Below are 23,290 nucleotides of genomic sequence, written 5' to 3'. Positions count from 1 at the left end.
TCGCGATTCAGGCAGGTGCAAACCCCTGGAGTGTCTGTTCACTGCAGGCAACTGGGTTAGCCATCTGCAGAGATACCAGTGACTGGGTCCGACGGAGGGGCAAAGTGGGGAAGGAGACGTCAACCTTCCCAGACTGCTCTGTTTCCGGGGTGGCTCCTCCTGACTCCACGCTGCACTGGGGTGAGCTGTCTCAGAGGAGTCACCAGGCCCCTGTGATCCAGTTCCCAGAGACCTCTTGAACCCTTCCACCTGAGACAAGCGCCGATTGAGACAGTTGATTCGGACGTTTTGAACTGGGCTAATAGACTGAAGACTTTTCAGGTGGTGCCCTGGGTGTGCGATTGTAGGAAGGTTTGATTCTCCTTTTCCAACTGGGGCCAGAGGTGGGCAGGCGGGGTGACTTAATTGCTGATTTTTCCACACAGCTGAGACTTCAAGCCAGAGTAGAAGTTGCAATAGGATCGAACAGAAACCAGCTGAAAACAAGACAGAACCACTTTGCTCCACCACACCAGACAGGGCCCCAGTTTCTCAGGCCACAACACTGTACGGGCCCTCGATAAAACCCCAGGGAAAAACCAAAGGGAGTAAACCATGGGGCGGAATCAGCGGAAAAACTCTGGTAACATGAATAACCAGAATAGATCAACCCCCCCAAGAAAAGATACGGCAGATGTGATTGAAGATCCCATTCATAAACAACTGGCTGAGATGTCAGAAGTCGAATTCAGAATTTGGTTTGCAGACAAGATTAATAAAATGGAATTAGGAATTCGAGGAGAAATTCAAAAACTGTCTCAAGAATTTAACGAATTTAAAGACAAAACCACCAAAGACTTAGACACACTGAAACAAGAACTTACAGCCCTCAAAGATATGAAAAATACAGTAGAATCCCTCAGTAACAGAATGGAGCAAGCAGAAGAAAGGATTTCTGACATTGAAGATAAAGTCTTCGAATGCTCCCAATCTCTCAAAGAGGAAGAGAAATGGAGAGCTAAAACGGATCACTCACTCAGAGAGCTCTCAGATAATTCGAAAAAAAATAACATAAGGGTTATAGGAATTTCGGAGACTGATGAAGTGGCAGCCAAGGGCACAGAGGCCCTTCTACATGAAATTATGAAAGAAAATTTTCCAGACATGCCTAGAGAATCTGAAATTCAGATAGCAGACAGCTTCAGAACCCCAGCACGATTCAACCCCAATAAGCCATCTCCCAGACATATCATAATTAGCTTCACTAAAGTTAACATGAAAGAGAAGATTCTCAAAGCAGCCCGGCGAAAGAAAACTATAACGTACAAAGGTAAGAATATTAGAATAACTGCAGATCTCTTTGCTGAAACTTTTCAAGCAAGAAGAGGCTGGTCATCAACTTTTAATCTCCTAAAGCAAAAAAACTTTCAACCCAGGATTTTGTATCCAGCTAAACTGAGTTTCATCTATGATGGAGAAATTAAATACTTCAATGACTTTCATATGTTGAAAAAATTTGCCATAAGTAAACCAGCTCTTCAGGATGTTCTCAGACCTATCCTCCACAATGACCAACCCAATCCTATACCACAAAAGTAAACTCACTCAGAAACTTCGGATCAAACTCCAACTTCCACACTGGCGAAAGGATTAAAAATGTCCACTGGACCTTTGAAAAACTCGATACCCAAAATTCCACCAGACTTATCCTTACTCTCCATCAATGTGAATGGCTTAAACTGTCCTCTAAAGAGGCATAGGTTAGCTGACTGGATACAAAAACTTAAGCCAGATATTTGTTGCATACAAGAGTCACATCTCAACTTAAAAGACAAATACAGACTCAGGGTGAAAGGATGGTCATCCATATTTCAGGCAAATGGTAATCAGAAAAAAGCAGGTGTTGCAATTTTATTTGCAGATACAGTAGGCTTTAAACCATCAAAAGTAAGGAAGGACAAGAATGGTCACTTCATATTTGTTAAGGGTAATACTCAATATGATGAGATCTCAATTATTAATATCTATGCACCCAACCATAATGCACCTCAATTTATAAGAGAAACTCTAACAGACATGAGTAACTTGATTTCCTCCAGCTCCATAATCGTTGGAGATTTCAACACTCCCTTGGCAGTGTTGGATCGATCCTCCAGAAAGAAGCTGAGCAAAGAAATCTTAGATTTAAACCTAACCATCCAATATTTAGATTTAGCAGACATCTACAGAACATTTCATCCCAACAAAACTGAATACACATACTTCTCATCAGCCCACGGAACTTACTCCAAAATTGATCACATTTTAGGTCACAAGTCTAACCTCAGTAAATTTAAAGGAATAGAAATTATTCCATGCATCTTCTCGGACCATCATGGAATAAAACTTGAATTGAGTAACAACAGGAATCTGCATACCCATACAAAAACATGGAAGTTAAATAACCTTATGCTGAATGATAGCTGGGTCAGAGATGAGATTAAGAAAGAAATCACCAATTTTTGGAACAAAATGACAATGAAGACACAAGCTATCAGAACCTCTGGGACACTGCAAAGGCAGTTCTAAGAGGGAAATTTATAGCACTGCAAGCCTTCCTCAAGAGAACGGAAAGAGAGGAAGTTAACAACTTAATGGGACATCTCACGCAACTGGAAAAGGAAGAACATTCCAACCCCAAACCCAGTAGAAGAAAAGAAATAACCAAAATTAGAGCAGAATTAAATGAAATTGAAAACAAAAGAATAATACAACAGATCAATAAATCAAAAAGCTGGTTTTTTGAAAAGGTCAATAAAATAGATAAACCTCTGGCCAACCTCATCAGGAAAAAAAGAGTAAAATCTCTAATATCATCAATCAGAAACAACAAAGACGAAATAACCACAGACTCATCAGAAATCTAAAAAATCCTTAATGAATATTACAAGAAACTTTATTCTCAGAAATATGAAAATCTGAAGGAAATAGACCGATACTTGGAAGCACGCCACCTTCCAAGACTTAACCAGAATCAAGTGGAAATGTTGAACAGACCCATATCAAGTTCAGAAATAGCATCAACTATACAAAACCTCCGTAAAAAGAAAAGCCCGGGACCAGATGGTTTCACGTCAGAATTCTACCAAACCTTTAAAGAGGAATTAGTACCTATATTACTCAACCTGTTCCAAAATGTAGAAAAAGAAGGAAGACTACCCAACACGTTCTATGAAGCAAATATCACCCTGATCCCCAAACCAGGAAAAGACCCAACAAGAAAAGAAAATTATAGACCAATATCACTAATGAATATAGATGCAAAAATATTCAACAAGATCCTAACAAACAGAATCCAGCAACACATCAAACAAATTATACATCATGACCAAGTTGGTTTTATCCCAGGGTCTCAAGGCTGGTTCAATATACGTAAATCTATAAATGTAATTCAGCACATAAACAAATTAAAAAACAAAGACCATATGATTCTCTCAATTGATGCAGAAAAAGCTTTTGATAATATCCAGCATCCCTTCATGATCAGAACACTCAAGAAAATTGGTCTAGAAGGGACTTTTCTTAAACTGATAGAGGCTATCTACAGCAAACCCACAGCCAATATCATATTGAATGGAGTTAAATTGGAATCATTTCCACTCAGATCAGGAACCAGACAAGGCTGCCCATTGTCTCCATTGCTTTTCAACATTGTAATGGAAGTTTTAGCCACCGCAATTAGGGAAGAAAAGGCGATCAAGGGTATCCATATAGGGTCAGAAGAAATCAAACTCTCGCTCTTCGCAGATGATATGATTGTGTATCTGGAAAACACTAGGGACTCTACTACAAAACTCCTAGAAGTGATCAAGGAATACAGCAGCGTCTCAGGTTACAAAATCAACATTCATAAATCGGTAGCCTTTATATACACCAACAACAGTCAAATTGAAAAAGCAGTTAAGGACTCTATACCATTCACAGTAGTGCCAAAGAAGATGAAATATTTGGGAATTTACCTAACAAAAGACGTGAAAGATCTCTATAAAGAGAACTATGAAACTCTAAGAAAAGAAATAGCTGAAAATGTTAACAAATGGAAAAACATACCATGCTCATGGCTAGGAAGAATCAACATTATCAAAATGTCCATACTACCCTAAGCAATATATAATTTCAACGCACTCCCTATTAAAGCTCCACTGTCATATTTTAAAGATCTTGAAAAAACATTACTTCGTTTTATATGGAATCAGAAAAAACCTCGAATAGCCAAGACATTACTCAGAAATAAAAACAAAACAGGAGGAATCACACTACCAGACCTCAGACTTTACTACAAATCGATAGTGATCAAAACAGCATGGTATTGGCACAAAAACAGAGAAGTAGATATCTGGAATAGAATAGAGAACCAAGAGATGAATCCAGCTACTTACCGCTATTTGATTTTTGACAAGCCAATTAAAAACATTCAGTGGGGAAAAGATTCCCTATTTAACAAATGGTGCTGGGTGAACTGGCTGGCAACCTGCAGAAGACTGAAATTGGACCCACACCTTTCACCATTAACTAAGATAGACTCTCATTGGATTAAAGATTTAAACTTAAGACATGAAACTATAAAAATACTAGAGGAGAATGCAGGGAAAACCCTTGAAGAAATTGGTCTGGGTGAGTATTTCATGAGGAGAACCCCCCGGGCAATTGAAGCAGCTTCAAAAATACACTACTGGGACTTGATCAAACTAAAAAGCTTCTGCACAGCTAAGAACACAGTAAGCAGAGCAAGCAGACAGCCCTCAGAATGGGAGAAGATATTTGCAGGGTATAACTCTGACAAAGGTTTAATAACCAGAATCCACAGAGAACTCAAACGCATCAGCAAGAAAAAAACAAGGGATCCCATCGCAGGCTGGGCAAGGGATTTGAAGAGAAACTTCTCTGAAGAAGACAGGCGCACGGCCTTCAGACATATGAAAAAATGCTCATCATCTTTAATCATCAGAGAAATGCAAATCAAAACTACTTTGAGATATCATCTAACTCCAATGAGACTAGCCTATATCACAAAATCTCAAGACCAGAGATGTTGGCGTGGATGTGGAGAAAAGGGAACACTTCTGCACTGCTGGTGGGAATGCAAATTAATACATTCCTTTTGGAAAGATATATGGAGAACACTCAGAGATCTAAAAATAGATCTGCCATTCAATCCTGTAATTCCTCTGCTGGGCATATACCCAGAAGACCAAAAATCACAACATAACAAAGATATTTGTACCAGAATGTTTATCGCAGCCCAATTCATAATTGCTAAGTCATGGAAAAAGCCGAAGTGCCCATCGATCCACGAATGGATTAATAAATTGTGGTATATGTATACCATGGAATACTATGCAGCCTTAAAGAAAGATGGAGACTTTACCTCTTTCATGTTTACATGGATGGAGCTGGAACATATTCTTCTTAGTAAAGTATCCCAAGAATGGAAGAAAAAATACCCAATGTACACAGCCCTACTATGAAACTAATTTGGGACTCTCACATGAAAGCTATAACCCAGCTACAACTTAACAATAGGGGGAAGTGGGAAAGGGGGGGGTGGGTAGAGGGAGGGGAATCGGTGGGATCACACCTGTGGTGCATATTACAGGGGTATTTGCGAAACTTGCTAAATGTAGAATATAAATGTTTTGGCACAGTAACTGAGATAACGCCGGAAAGGCTATGTTAACCACTGTGATAAAAATGTGTCAAATGGTTTATGAAGTGAGTGTATGATGCCCCATAATCATATCATTGTATACAGTTATGATTTAATAAAAAAATTAAAAAAAAAAATCTGTTAGCGGAAAATCCATTGGTTGCATTCCCAAGTAAAACATGTGTGGATTCACTGGAAAAGTTGCGAAAGGAGTTCCAATTTAGATTTAAAGAGCTTCATCTCCATGAACAGGACATACAGCTTTTCCATAATCCATTTTCTATTGACATTGAACATGTGGATACGATTGAACAAATGGAACTGGCTGAACTGCAGAATTATGACTCTCTGAAAGACGCATTCAAGTCAAGCAGCCTTCCTAATTTCTATGCATCTCTCCCCTCTGAGACATATCCTAATCTCAGGAACCATGCACTCAAAATGTCAACCATCTTTGGCAGCACTTATGTCTGTCAACAGACTTTTTCCAGAATGAAACATCTGAAATCTCCAACCAGATCTATACTAACTGATGCACACTTGCATCACTTGTTACGACTAGCAGTGACAAATATGGAAACAGACATTGACCATCTCATTAGCCAAAAGCAGGCCCATACTTCCCATTGAAATACTGGTAAGTTTGTTGATTTAACTTTACTTGTTCTTCATTTTAAATATTGTATTTGTTCCCATTTTATTTTTTTACTTCAAAATAGGATATGTGCAGTGTGCATAGGAATTTGTTCATACTTTTTTTTTTAAACTATAGTCCGGCCCTCCAACAGTCTGAGGGACAGTGAACTGGCCCCCTGTTTAAAAAGTTTGAGGACCCCTGGTATATACCTTCCCGAGAGGAGTACCTCAAAGGTGACTGTAGTGATATTCAGCACTGAGGTACTGAGCACTTTTTCTATGATAAATTTGTGAAATTAATTGTCTAACCTCCTACATTATACCCATTAAGTGATTTCTCATTATCCTTCCTCCCACCTCCTACTCTCCCAAGATTCCATTGTAGCCATTCCATTCTCTATATGCACACATTGTTTTAACTCCTACTTAAAAGTGAAAACATAATTTTTGTTTTTCTGTTTCTGAGTTGTTTCACTTAAGATAATGGCTTCCAGCTCCACCCATGCTGTGAAGGAAAAAGAAAAAGAATTTTAGTTTTCAAATGGTTGAATATTAATTTTTTTGTATGTGTTTGTGTCCAAATTATCCATTGATGAACATTTAGGTTGAGTCCCTATCTATCTTTGCTATTGTGAACAGTGCTGCAATAACCATATGAGTACAGCTTTTTTTTTTTTTTTTTTTTTTTAAATTTCAAATAGTGATTTCTTTTCCTTTGGTTAGATACCAGGAGTAGGATTGCTGGATCAAATGGTAGGTCTCTTCAGACACCTCCATACTGTTTTCTATAGCTGTTATACTAATTTAAATTCCCATTAACAGTGTGTAATAGTCCTTTTTCTCCACAATGTCACCATCTGTTACTTTCTGTCTTTTTTAATAATAGCCATTCTGCCTGGTACAAGGTGATATCTCTTTGTGGTTTTTATTTGCTTTTCTCTGATGGTTAGTGAGGTTGAGCATTTTTTCATATACCTGTTGGCCATTAGAATGTTTTCCTCTGAAAATGTCTACTTATCTTCTTAGCTTACCTTTTAATTGGATAATTCATTTTTGTTTTTGTTGATGAGTTGTTTGAACTCCTTGTGAATTTTGGTCCCCTGTCAGATGGAGAGTTCACACATATTTTCTCCCATTCTGCAGAGAAATAATCTATTGATTATATCTTTGCTCTGTAGAAGCTTTTTAGTTTATATAAGTCACATGTGTACTTTAGTTTATGTTACCTGTGCTTTTGAGATATTGGGTATAAATTCTTTGTCCACTATACCATTGTCCAGAAGATTTTTTTCTAAGTTTTCATCTAGCACTTTTATAGTTTTAGGTCTTACATTTAAGTCCTGTATCCATCTTGAGTTGAATTTTGTATATGATAAGAAATAGGGGTCCTGTTTCATTCCTAAATTTACTATGCAATAAAAAATAAAGAAAATCTTCTTCATTTCTGAGTAAATTTATATTTAAAATTGTGTTAGCCCAGAGAAATACTTGAATGAGGAAAAGTATGTTCAGTCAATAAACCCAGAAAGAAACAAGATGAAATGTACAAAATTAAATGTAGAAATATCTCCAAACATATCAAAAATAACGGTGACTATTAAAATACAAACTGGTGAAAAGTACACATTTTCAAACAAACAAAAATTTAGTTGTTAGCCATTTATAAGATAATATTCTAAAAATAAAGACATAAATATTCAATGCTATTAAATTAATTATTCCAAATGTTTCACTATAAAACCGATACCCAAGAACCAATATATTTGTATATAAAAATGACAAAAACAAATATTTTTAATATGCATTTATATTACCATATAGCTATGCAGTATTTATAAACAGATTTTTGTAAAGTGATGTGTAGGCAAAATTTAGAGAAAAGAATTAAAGAAGATACAAATAAATGTTTAGTTGGACATTATTTATAGATAATAAAATTCATATTGTCAATGTCACCAAATTGATCTCTACATTCAATAAATTTCAACCAAAAGTTTTTCACAGAACCTACCATTCAAATTTTAAAATGCATATGGAAAAATCAAGCTGCTGGTAAGAAACAAGGTACTTCTGGTGAAAATAAACACATTTAAAAATCACAAAAAATTGGAGGACCTGGTTGTATGATTTTAATTTGGGCTTTGCAAGGGAGGACATCGCCAGGCTCGGACAGTTATGACAGAATGGCTTTCGATAGTGGGCACAGCAAGGCGAGACTTTGAAGTGAGTCAGGATGATGAAGCTGCAGGTCTTTCTAATTTAGCTCTCTAGTTACTTCTCAGCCTTATCTTCCAGGAGCAGGTATTTCCTAAAGCAAGCAGCTAAGTTATTTTTATATGGCCCTGGTTTTCCTTAGCACAAAATAAGTCACATATTTCACCTTGGTATTTTTTAGGATGACTGCAGGAAAGAGTGTTTGTTTTGAATATTTAACATAATCACACGAGATTATTTTGGTTTTATTCTCATTTGTTATTGAAATAACAGCATATATTACATGAATATATAATCCTATTATGTATTATAATATGATTAATAATTATACTGTAATCATTAATTATAGTATGATTATATAATTATATATAATATAACATGGTATAACATACCTATGTACAAATTATATATACAGATGTATGCACAGTTATATTTTAGAATTATCAAAATTTGTTCTAAAGTAGTAAGAACATTATTTTAATTATCACTTTATTGTTTTCTAAAGATGTTTTTCTTTAGGAGAGTTTTTTCAAATTAAAAACTGCTCTAATGCTAATTAGTATTTATCCTGCCAACATCAAGATTGGCCTTTCATTAGCAGATTATGTCTATGCTCAGCGTGTCCTTAGTACAAATGTCTGTCACTAAGGTGACCTGTTCCAAAGAGACATGTTTTGTTGATCGATTGCTGCACTTGTGTTTTCATCACCGTTTATTAGACTGATGGAGTAGACTTCCAAATGAGAGTGTTGGTCTCCTGACACATTTTTTAAAAAATATTTTTTCCTAAAAAAAAAAAACTCATACTAATCTCATCAAGGTAATAGTTATAATGGAGAAAAAAATCAAGTTATTTCTGGAAATTTGTAAAATAATACTAAAGCTTAATGCATAGTACAAAAATATCTTAATTATTTTATATTTTTACTAATTACTAGTAAACTGTATTAAAAAATAGTAAGCAAATTTTTAAAGTACATTATAATATTTTAGCAATCAGAAATTTACATCTAATAGTTGAACTCTTTCAATTCTTTTCACCTAATAAGTTTGCAATTTAAAATATTTGCTAAAGATTACAACAGGCCACATTTTAGAAAATGCGTTTCTATATTTCAAATCAGCCCGTTGTTATGAGACATCTTTTGAGCAGTTCAGAAGTATCATTTTTATGCTTCTTTTTCAGAAATGTTAGGTAAAATGTTTTTGAAAGAGTGAGGGAACAATTGAGGCAAAAAAGCTGCCATCACTGATAAGGAATTGATGGAATAGATTAGAATAAGAGAGTGATTTTTAATTTCCAATCCTCTTAAGGGTCTAAAACAGTTTGTCAAAGACATCATTGTCATGAATAGTGGTGATACACATTTTCAGCGCAGGTAATAGTCATATTATACCTTGGAGTTGATCAATGGACCATCTATTAAACTTCTTCAAGTTGAAGACAAATTTATTTTGTCCAACATTAAGAACCTTTATATAAATGAAAACAGGATAAATTAAAAGAGAGAAAAAAAAATCACAAAACTATTTACTGAGACCTGTGTGTAGAAGGATGAGGATGAATCTCATGTCCTTGCTCTGGCTATTTTTTTACAAAAAGAGTATTGCAGAGAATGGTGGTTGACTGTTGATTGTAACATAGATCCCAGAATTGTTAAGTTGGGTTTTTCATCGACTACCTTTTCTTTTACTGTTACCCCAGGTCACTTCTTTGCTATTAATTCCTACAACAATACAGACAGTAGACTAAAAATAGAGGAGGGTCAGAGCTGCTGTAAGAGTTTATCTCTTATCTCCGTGTGTCCTACAAATTCTCCCTAATATACCCTGAGGAAGCAACACAGAAAAGCTGCCTTTTGTCCTTCCTCCCTCCATCTCCTCTATTTCTTTCTCTCCCTCTCTTTCATTTCCTCTCTCCTCCTTCTCTCTTCTATCTTTACTGAGTACCTTCTCTGCATCAGATTCCTTGTTAGGCATCGGGGGCAAAGAACGAATGCAAAGAGATTGTTTGTACTCATACTGGCCATCACCAGGCTTATCCTTCAATGAAAAACTTATTGCCCAGTTGTCCCAGGTCACCATAATTAGGAATGAAGGATAACATAAAAGGGAATTGCATAAAAAGAGGTCAGGTCATGGTTAATATCCACAGCAAAAAAGACACATGGAAGTTAAAGAGGGACGAGTTGCCCAAAAGGAAGCCACTGGAGCAGAGTTCTCAGATCTGACTGAGATAGCAATTGCCTGGACAACCCACGGCCCAGAGATCCTACTTAAATAATCTAGGATGGGGCTTAGTACCAACACCCTGGTGATTCTTCTAGGCAACTATCTTTGAACTATGCAGGTGTAGATTTTGACACGGTACAGATGCTGTGGGACTTGTAGGATTTAAAAGTTTTTATTCGTCCTCAGGTGAGGGAAAGTCACCGCGTAATTTTAAGCAGCGGGGCAACAGTAAATTGTTATTTGATTGTTGTGTAGAGAGTGAATGATGTAGAAAAATAGTGGAAGTGAAAAGCCATTTCAAAAAGATCTGTTTCCAAAGAGAGAAAATCGTGGTCTAGTGCAGTATGATGGATGGCAGAGGAAAAAGAAGTGCCTGTATTAACACTGTGGTTAAGGTGCAAAATCCAGACTCATTCTCGCTTTACTTTTCCTTGCTGTGAGACCTCCAGTGGTTACTTCCCTGTATAAGCTTCTGTTTCATTATTTATAAAACAGGAATGGTTATGTTACATTCAGCGTGTTGCTATTAGAATTAAATGAGTTAGCCTGATCAGACACTATGTTAAATGTTTCTATGTATTAGTTATTATTTACTTTAACTGAACCAGCTTGATATCTAATTGGATGACAACGGTTCATTGAACTATTACTTTATCTATAAAAAGAACATTATACATATATGTCATACACACACACACACACATATATATGAAAAGAGCATAGATATAAAGCTTTCTTCTTTCTCTTTCTAGAAGTGAGCATATTAGACATTTTATGTTGTTGATCAATACTGATACAAATAAATTAGAGAAAAATGTTAGGGAAAGGCACATAAAATAACAATTCATGAAAGATCCTTTATGTAACAACCATTAAAGATTTTGGATTAAAAATTATGTAGAGTCTCATGGCAAGTTTTGTTCTGACTTGAAATTTCATTCATTTGATTTCTGTAAGTTGGCTATTTCTAGAAGAGGACATCAAAATAATTTATTGGAAGATTAAAGGGGTATTTCATTTCTAGGGAGACATTTTGCAACCTACTCTCAGAAGGCATTTAAGAAATAATGATTATTCATGCCTACCTAGAGATTCCAAAATATAGGAAAGAAATAATTGCTAAAATTTATTACTTGAAAGTTGGCATTTAATAAAAATGAAATGGGGTACACTTTCAAAATCGGGCAATGACAATAATTATTCTAATATGTGCTAAGTAAACTAGTTACTATTTTTTAACATCATATCTACTCAGAGTCCTAAAAATATATTTATGTATTCCTTGAATAAAATATATTTTCATTACATTAATATAAATTCAAATTACTTTTAGTTCAAGGTTATATTATGCCTTTCTTTTACTACTCACACAGGTACATATTCAGACGTCTATTAATTCATCAAATATTTATTGATGAATTTCTATTTATCAGGTATTATTCTAGACTATAGGGAATATGTTAGTGATAAAAATATTTTAAAAATAGAACCAAACAAAAATATCTATACTTATGGATGTTAAAATCTAGTTAGAAATGAGTGACACTATACAAAGGTAATAAGTAAATTAAGATTTTGTTAGATAAAGATATGTGCAATAATGGAAAATAAACTAGGAGAGAGAGTAAGAAAATTGCCCAAGTAGAGGGGGTTCAGCTTTAATAGAATGGATTGGAATGGCCTCCTTGAGAGGGTCATATTTGACAATAGAGGCTGTTGTTTTCATAGACTTTTTTGAGAGCAGGATCTATGTTCATAACTGGAGTAGGAGAATTTCCAGCTTTGCATATCGGTTGGAAAGAACAAAGATAACATTATTGCCCCAGCAATTTGAAGAATACATTTGTCATTAATAGAGAAGAGAATTGAGAAGAAAACTGTATGAGGAGGTGAGTCAGGTGTCCCATTTTGAAAATGCAAAATTTGAGACACTTTAGTGCTTATGTCAAATAGAAAGTTAGATATATAAGTCCTGGGTTCAGAATCAGGTCTAGATATGAGAAGACCTGAGAGAAAATGGAGAGCCGTTACCATATATTGTACATGTGTGAGAAACAGCATGTGTGTGAGGATGTATGTGTGTGTGTATGTCTCCTAGTTAAATCTGAACTTCAGATAAACAATGTATAATTTTAGTACAGTACATTCTATGAAATATTGGTGACAATTTCACATGGACATATGTATACCCCCAAAATACCAGTTTTTTTGAAATTCAAATTTAACAGACCATCCTGTATTTTATGTCAACCTTATGCCTACATAAAAATGTAAAACTATAAGCACTAATAAAAAAGAGAACTCCAATGGTTGAGGAAAGCAGAAGGAATGTTAAAAAAAGGATGAGGAGGAGTGGCCAATCAGGAATGAGGGAATTATTAACAGACGAAAGCAAAGAAAACACATCCTTAAATAGATGAGAGAGGTAGAAGATCTAGTATAAATTTAGAACTGGTTTTATTCAGGAGCATGGACACCTTATACCCAGAAACAAGTGCAAAGGCAGAATATAGGATAGTTACAGGTAATTAAGATGCATGTGTGTGTGTACACTTGGGCGTCCACAGTAGGGCAGAGTTGGCTTGTATACATTCTCTTCAGTTTGCTTCTGTTTTATCAGCATAACATGCCATAAGGCCATCAGTCAAGATGGGGGAAAAGCGTACTGCAGGTGTAATGTGACTGAAGTTTTATTTTTAAAGCAAAATTTAACTTCAATTTAAATACACTTCATTCTGATGACTGATAAATTTTAAACATAATTATGTATAGTGTATAAGAAAAATATTTTAATTTAGTTAGAAAAATAATTTTATCTACTAAAAAATGCATAATGTATGTTTTTGAAAAAAAGAAGTATTAAATTAGATCTTGGCTTTTTCAACTCTTTACTCAGCCTTACAGGACAATGTAAATTAGCTTTGCTATATTGTGCTATTAACCTTAGGTGTGTTGGGTAATATATATGTAAGACAGAGATTTAAAAGGAGCATCATCGAACTGAAGTTCAAAGACGCATAGGTGGAAACAAGCCATGAGGCACACCAGGTGCAAAGGCATAATGTCAGAAGCTTTGTAAAAAATGAAGCGATGGGCCAGTGATGGGTAATAGACCACAGTGAGGAAAAGTAATACATTTTAAAGGGGAAAGCACAGGAACCTATATTAATAAGTAAAAGAAACACACCAAACATTTCTATTATCCATCTAATGATCTTCCTCCCCGTGACCACAGCTCTGAAGCATTATCATCCTTATTTTTTATTAGACACCATGAAATTTCCTCCTCAGCTTCTCTTCCTTGCTCATAGTTTCCTCTAAGATAGTGGCACTCTTTGTCTTTTTTCACAGTGCAATATACCAGAGTTTACCTGCTAGATAATTACATTTTGTCTAATAGAAATGATCATGGTTCTGAAAGTAGTTGAGCTATAGTTTTGTTGTTGTCAAAAGGCACCTTGAGCTCAGCCATTTCTTTCTCAATCTCTCTCCTGCCTTGCACTTAAGTTGAAAAACAGTTAATTAATAGTTCAGTTATTTCTGGAAACTGAAGTTCAAAGATGCATAGGTAGAAACAAGCCATGAGGCACACCAGGTGCAAAGGCATAATGTCAGAACCTTTGTTAAAAACGAAGTGATGTGCAAGTGATGGGCAATAGACCACAGTGACCAAAAGTCATACATTTTAAAGGGGAAAGCACAGGAACCTATATTAATAAGTAAAAGAAACACAGGAGCTAGAATTTTCGTGAAGAATTAAGTAGAACTTTCTAGAGATGGTGACAAAAGCTGAATGGGAATGTAGCAGATGAAAAGAGGAATGACTACGTCTCCCTCAGAAGAATTAAAATGATGGTACAGATTTAGAACATGTAAAGGGTAGAAAACCAATCATCCAGCCAATTAACAGAGAAAAGAGCCCACTGGAAAAAAAAATGCTACAGATGAACTCTGTCCTCTTTCTACTGAGTTTTTAGAGTCACCCACTTTCTCTGGTCTCCACAGACCTTCTCCTTCACACTCCCTGTTCCTTGTTAGCTATGAGATTTTATCACTTGTACTGCTGAACATCATTTTTGAAGTTAGATCCCTTCCCTTGCCTGAGCTGGTTTAAGCAATGAATTGTTTCCTCAAACAAAAAGTCTTAGCTAGAACACTACAATTCAAACTGCAGCCAGAGCCCCCTCTATTAATAACACCAATCCCTTCAGGCGTGCTTCCATAACACTGCTTCTCAATCTTTCAGAATATGACAAGGAATGCATACCAAGCCCCACTTCACAGCTTTTGTGCCTTACTCTAGACTTAAGTCATCCCCCTTTTCATCTCTCTAGAAAGTTCTACGTAATTCTTCACAAAGATTCTAGCTCCTGTGTTTCTTTTACGTATTAATATAGATTCTTGTGCTTCCCCCTTTAAAATGTATTACTTTTCATTTCAATCTACTGGTTACTTCCCTGTGTAAGGATTTGAAAAAACTTATGCATAAGGATTTAATTAAGTCAGACTCAGGCAAAAGGGTTAGTCGGAATTGATATTATATCCTACACTTTTCTCAAGGCTATGTGAGCAGACAACTCCATGTCTCAGGGTGAGGCTTTTGGAAAGGAAGAGTGAGTAAGCAGAGCAGGAAGAAAAGGAAGAATCAAAAGCAGCGTGGCATTGAGGGCCTGTGTGAAGATAAGAGGGGAAGGCTTACAGCAGCTTCGCTGAGTGTGTGATTTTGAAGAAATCATACAATTTATTATACAAACACGTAATTTTGCTTTTGATTTCCACTTCTTTCTATCAATGCATATCCAATGTTTTGAATAAACTGTCAGCATAGATCTAGATTGCTCCTCATTTCTGTTCAAATCCAGCTCATACACATGTACACCCACTCACCGCCCCCCCCCCACACACACATATACACACATATACGTAATCTCCTAATGTGACATCACGGCATAATACTGAGATAGGACCTTGATGCTTTTTTGACTTTGTTCTAATGTTCAAGCTTTTGACAGTACAGATAAAAGTCTAAATTTTGAGACCCAAGATAAAGTAGCTGCTGTCAAAAAAATTACCAGTCTGTGTTTTAATGCAAGAACACACATCTACCGGGATAACTTGCTCGTAGAATTATATCACATCTTTACAAAGGTGAATTTTCAAAAATGTGATAGTAGAAAGTATTGCATAAATATCCATGTGGAACAGAAAATGAACATAACAGTGCATAATTTGATTCCAAGGTTTGAGATGTTCTTTAATATCTATGGGGTACATAGTTTTCTATTAGCAAATAACTATGGTATTGATACTGGAGTTTCCCTTTCAGTAGGTTCTTGGTCTCGGTGATTCAAAGAATGAATCCACCAACCACAGATCAGGGGTGAGACAGGATTTATTGACAGAAAAGAAAAGAATATAAAAACACCAAAGTTCCTGGCAGAGAGAACCCAGGTAGGGGAACAAGCTCTCTCACTCCCTCTCTCTGTGTCTCTCCAGGCTCTTTGTCCAAGGGTAGATAGAGTCCCATGGGGTCCTTTGCAGTTACATTTAGGGGAAATTCAGTTGTTACTTTTAGCAGGCATGGGTCTTCTATAGTTAAATTTAGCTGGAACTCAGTAGCAAGTGAATGGCTATAATCCTTTTCATTGAGGCCTAGGAAACTTAAATCGACCAGGGAAATGGGGTCGGGTGGGGTTCCCTGTTCAGGAGCAAGTGCAAGGGGAGGGAGACCTAAGGTGCTGGTGTCTCCCCAGCAGTTGTCTGGCCCCTGGGGCTATTGGAGGGCACCCCCACCTCCCCTCCAGCCTGCTGGTTCCCTGCCTGCTGCCAGTCCACCAACACCGCCTCTACGCGGCTCTCAGCTCCACCGACCTGTCCTGGATCAGTATTTAAGAATGAAAAAAATTTTGGATTTTTTTTGCATACCTTTTTCAAAGGGATATCAAATTTTAGAAAATAATTCTCAGTGTTGTTGTTTGGACCTAACTTCTTAAGACATTGAAGCTGCTATGTATTTCTTTCTTTTTTCTTTTTGGTCTTGGTGCACTGTGAAAAAATCTTATTCAGACAGTAAAGACAACATGAAATGAGAATCTTGAGAAATTGCTTTTACCTGCTGTTGAAGACTCCAGAAATTTATTCTTGTCTGACTTTACTTTTGCATACGTCGGCGTCATTATTTCCTTATCTCTACTTAATTAAACTACTTTATTTCTTCTTTTGTTTAGCAAAATGTTGGACATTTGATAAACTGGGCCTCTACTCGTTGAAAGAATTTTGCCACTTGTCTCATGTGCTTTGGAACCAAAATCTATTCCAAAGTGACTTCACTGAAACTCTAGGGATTTGGTAATAAAATGTAACAGTAAAATCCACTGAATGCAACATAAAGACTTTTGTTTTCATTCTATGTTTAGGCACACTCAGTTTAATTTTGGGTTCTGCTGCCTTAGTGATATGTTTACCAATTCTTTTTTTTAAGTGAAAGTTGCTTCCATCTAATTCACATAGAAAAGGCTTAAAATACTAGGAAGTTACATCTGATTTTCTTAATGGTACGTATTTGAAAAGTATGCACATCTATTTTAATAAGTTCACTCATGTATGGTCTCATTTTTTGTTCATCTATTTATGATTGAATCACACTACATGGTATAGAGCACATTTTCTAAATTAATTTACATTCTCAAAAAATTGAAGACAATTTATTGAAAGTAAAACATATTAGATACTTTTTAAAATTATAGTATCTTCTAACACTGTTACTCTTACTTGATATTATGTAAATTTATTTTTAATTATTAAACCATAAATAACATTACCACTACTTCTTAGAAACAAACCTGAATTAAAAAGGTCTTTTAATGCATTTCTTCTCCACAACATCAACCTGTTTTAGAGCAATATGCCGACAACGTTGCCATGATAATTAAAGCATCTTTATTTGAGTTAAATAATAAAGATTCCTAAGTGTGTATATCTTCAGATTGAAATGATTCATTGTTGATATGTAAAATACTAAATAGAAATTATTTATGCTAATAAAGTATTCTATAAAAGATGCAATTTCCTTCATGACAATTTTTGCTTAAATGTATTTAAGATAAATGATTTTAAGATTAAGAAAAGAGTATAATTGTGATAGATGTGTTACTTAGTTCAATGTAAGCATTTCACATTATATATTGAAGCAGTACCCTGAACCCCATAAATGCATAATGTACAAAGTTATGATTTAATAAATAACAATTAAAAATGATTTTAACAGAAATACATGAAACTATTTTATGCATGTAATTTACAGAAAATAAATTGTTTATGGTTTCTTCTTTGGTTAAAGTTAGACTTTATGCTTAATTCTATGTGTTTTCTAAATCTGAGTGGCTGATTTTTAAAAAGATGATCAGTTGTAAAATATGTTGGTATTAATTTTTAGTAGAGAGATGTTAAGGTGGCTTCCAAAAAAATGTAACAACCATTTTCAAAAATAATTTCAGATTCTAAAGTAGCATGACTAGCATAATTTATAAATGTATGGAAGAGAGAATACTTTGAAGTATAATTCATTTATCATCATTGTACTTCAGGACAAAAACTCTCAGCTGTATTTTGGGGCAAGGTCATACACTATGACCACAATGACAATGGGCTCTTATGCCACCAGACATAATATTGTACTTCCTTTGTTCATTCATTTATCCCCATGCATAGATGACAATTATGTACTTTTTTTTCATACTCACAATATATTTATCCTCACTCCCTCACACTTTCAAACATCAGCCTGGCTTTCTATTTCATTGAGAAAATTGAGGCAAGAGAGAAGACAGATGTACTCTTTTTTTAGTGCAATACCACTTAGGAGTTGTGAAAATGGGCATCACTGGCTTGTACTTAAACTTGGGGAGAAATAATTTGGACTTTCACCATTTAATGTGTTATCATCATTAAGATTTATAGAGATGCCTTTGATTAGTTGAGAATGTTTCCCATTATCCCCACTATGCTGACAATTTTGATTACTAATAGGTGTTAAATGTTTGTAAAGGCTTTCCTATGCTTTTTTTGCATCTGCTGAAATAATAACAGGGTCCCTCCTCTATACTGTTATACAGGGAATGATACTGGTTATTTTTAAATATTAATCCAACCTTGTAATATTGGAAAAAACCCTTTTGTCATGATATTATCCATTATTGAATATGATTTGCTCATATAACAATAATTTTGTTTTCTATATTCATAAAGGATATTGATCTAGAATTCTTTTTCGTAACATCTTTACTAAATTATTTTTATGGTTATGCTAACCACATAATACAATTAAGTAGAGCTCTCTTCCTTTGTATACAGTAATATTAATATTATAGGTTAATTGGTGCTTGATGCTTTTCTTTAGTTTGATAGAATTCACCAAATCATTTGGACTTGATTTTTTGGGGGGTGGGTGATAACAAATTAAATTTCTTTATTAGCTATAGATGGTCTTTAATTTCTTCCTGTGTCATTTCCAACAAGTTACATTATTCATTTTTGTAAATTTTACAAAATTCGTAAATTTATAATTTCAAAATATTAATGGAGTACAAATATTTGTGTTACATGGATACATTGTAATATAATGTTGAAGGCAGGGATTCATTGTACTAATAGGTAAGCTTTTATCCCTAGGGCCCTACCCTTTCCGCCTTCCCCCTGCTTGGCTTCCAGGATCCTTTCCATCTCTTTGTGCCTGTGTGTACTTTTCATTTGGCTCCTGCTTATTAGTGAGAGTATGTGGTGTTTGGTTTTCCATTCCTGAGATACTTCTCTTTTTTTTTTTTTTGTAGAGACAGAGTCTCACTGTACCGCCCTCGGGTAGAGTGCCATGGCGTCACACGGCTCACAGCAACCTCTAACTCTCTGGCTTACGCGATTCTCTTGCCTCAGCCTCCCGAGTAGCTGGGACTACAGGCGCCCGCCACAACGCCCGGCTATCTGAGATACTTCTCTTAAGATAATAGTATCCAGTTCCATACAATTCTCTGCAAAAGACATTATTTCATGCCTTTCTATGGCTGATTAATACTCCCTGGTGTGTGCGTACATATATACATATATATAATATATATTAAAATATATTATCAAACATATATTAAAATATATATTATCAAATATATTAAAATATATAATATATTATCAAATATAGATTAAATATATATTATATATAAATATAAAATATATAAAAAATATTATCAAATATATATAAAAAATATATATATATTTTTGGCAGGGGGTGGTGCCTGCGGCTCAGCCGGTAGGGCACTGGCCCCATATACCAAGGCAGGTTCAAACCCAGCCCCCGCCAAATTGCAACAACAACAAAAATAGCCGGGAGCCTATAGTCCCAGCCTCTCAGGAGGCTGAGGCAAGAGAATCACCTAAGCCCAGGAGCTAGAGTTTGCTGTGAGCTGTGACGCCACAGCACACTACCAAGGGCAATAAAGTGAGACTCTGTGTCTAAAAAATATATATATATTTTTAATGAAATGCATAAAGATATGGAATTAACTTAAATGTCCATCAATTACACACTCCTTGGTGTATGTGTATATACATATATTACAATATTAAATATATATTATATAATATTATATTATAATATATCATATTTTATATTATATACAGAAATATATATATATTTATGAAACATATAAAGATATGGAATTAACCTTAATGTCCATCAATAACACACTCCCTGGTGTGTGTGTGTCTGCATATATACATATATAATATATAATATAAATAATATAATATATTATATTAAAATATATAATATATATTATAGATTATTATATTATAATGCATTATATAACATATTATATCATAATATATTATATTATATGTTATATATGTAAAATATATATTTATGAAATGTATAAAGATATGGAATTAACCTAAATATCCATCAGTTACACACTCCCTAGTGTGTGCGTATACATATATATTATATTATATTATATTATAATTATATTATATTATATTATATTATGTATATTATATATGTATAGTATATACATATACTATGTATATTATATTATATTATGTAACTATGTAATATAATATACATAGTTATAATATAGAAATATTAATTATATGATATTATATTATATATCATATTATAATTATATAATTTTGTATGTGTGTTCTCATGTATGATTAAGTTCTATGAACTTTATGCTTACTTGAGATAAAATTATATTAATATTGGGTTTTAAATGTTAGTATACATTTATAAGATGTGCGAGGTTTATGTAAGGAACATTTTTTATCTTTTCTTGGATTTTTCTTACGGATATAGTGATGTGTTAATGTTTTCTGTATAAATGAATATATATCTTTCTACTTCTTAGCTCTCTTATAATTTTTGTTCACGAAGTTGGCTTCTTTTTTTTGTGTTGTGTATATATTCTTAACTGACGTATATATGCATATACTGTCATATTTAATATTTTATAGTTTAATTTTTCCTTCTCTAGTATCACTGACTTATATATGCATATACTGTCATATTTAATATTTTATAGTTTAATTTTTCCTTCTCTAGTATCACAATAGCAAAGCATCTTCTTTTTTCTTTGATGGTATATAATTTTCATCTTTTTAATTTTTGCATTTCAGAATCACTTTGCTTTAGGTTTGCCTCTTGCATGAAGTATTGAAGTGGGTTTTACTTTTTTAGACAACTTAAAGGATATTTTTGTTCAATAGGTTGCTATCTAATCCACATGTATTGTTGTAATACACAGGTTTAATTTGGAATCTACTATGAAATTTTTGTAATAATAATTTTATAATTTTGTCACTTATGTTATATTTAGTGGGGTTATGGGACTGGTGCCCTACCCCTTTGAGCCACAGGCGCCACCCCATTAAGTTTTTTTTTTTTTTTTCAGTTTTTGGCCAGGGCTGGGTTTGAAACCACCACCTCTGGCATATGGGGCGGGCGCCCTACTCCTCTGAGCCACAGAAACTGCCCTAGTGTGTTCTTATATGTGGTTTGTTTTCTTTGTCTAGTGCTGTTGTCCCAGAAATTAGAAAATTAGTATTTTTGTTCTAATGGCCATGTTTTTATTAATAACATTTATGCCCTTTCATTGTTTTTCCCTGCTTAAACTTTTAACAATGGGCTTGCAACTTTAAAAAAATATTCTTGGAGTCCTCCATACCTATGTAAAAGTCTCTGAGTTTATTCTACTTTTCCCTTTCCTCTCTTCTCTTTCCACATATTTGGTTGTGTTAATTATACCTTGTTATTATGTATCTCAGTTACATATTGGTTACCATCTTGTCTCAAACTTTTAGTCTTTGACTTATATCTAGAAATATAAGTAAATATATAAATTCATTTTATATTTAAATATATAAATATGTATATAGAACATAGATAAGTATAATAAGTATATAGGCCAATATTGGTTAATGCATTTATATACAATAAATAAAAAAGGTCTAGCTCTAAGTAAATATGCATATATATCCTTAAAATTTCCAGTATTATGTCTTAGTTGGATGAAGCTCATTTTCTTGTAAATTTCTCAAGAATATTATAAGTGTGCTGTTTCTCATGTTTCTTCCACACTTAAAGGCTTTTTATAGATTTAATTCTTTTTTTATTTATATATACTTATTTTATTCTTTTTTTTATTATTAATGTTAAATCATAGCTGTGTACAGAGGGAGGGTGATTGGTGGGATTACACTTGCGGTACATCTTACAAGGGTACATGTGAAACTTAGTAAATGTAGAATATAATTGTCTTAACACAATAACTAAGAAAATGCCAGGAAGGCTATGTTAACCAGTGTGATGAAAATATGTCAAACTGTTTATAGATTTAATTCTTGAAGGATAGTGAGGCTTAATGTAAACTCCTTGGCTCACACTTTTCTTTTATTGAGTTCTTTGAATTGCATTGCCTGCTCTGCCAATAATAAATTATTCAGACTCTAATCTGATTCTATTTTCCTTGTAAGTAAACTTGCTTTTTTGTTGTGAAAGTCCTATATGTGTATCTGTGTGTGCATGTGTGTGTGTGTGTGTGTGTGTGTATATATATATATATATAGTGATATATATAGCACTTTTGATAGGACCAATATTGAAGTTTGTATATCTAGGTCAATATTCACAGATGAACAAACTTTTACAACATACAGATTAAATATATTTTGGTTTCTGGGATGTGTTCTTAGGTTATAGTTTACTAAGTATTCTGTTCGATTATTTTGTTTTTTTTGAAGTCTAAAGATATACGTGAATGTGTGAATGAGTTTGTATATGTGTTTGTGTTGAGAGAGAGAGAATGAGAATCTAGAGGACATGAAATCATAAAAAGAAAAATAAAATAAATTTTCTGATAAACGTTGTTAGATAAAAGACATTCAGCTATTAGTTTATCATATTTCAAAATTATTATATAAGGCGTTTGATTCATATTGTCCATTTCAAGTGCTGTATTTGCTTTGCAGGTTTTAATTTTGGGGGGAAGAGTTTTTTATTAG

Source organism: Nycticebus coucang, chromosome 7, assembly GCF_027406575.1.
Source record: "Nycticebus coucang isolate mNycCou1 chromosome 7, mNycCou1.pri, whole genome shotgun sequence".
NCBI lineage: Eukaryota > Metazoa > Chordata > Mammalia > Primates > Lorisidae > Nycticebus > Nycticebus coucang.
Note: the sequence above shows the minus strand (reverse complement) of the source record.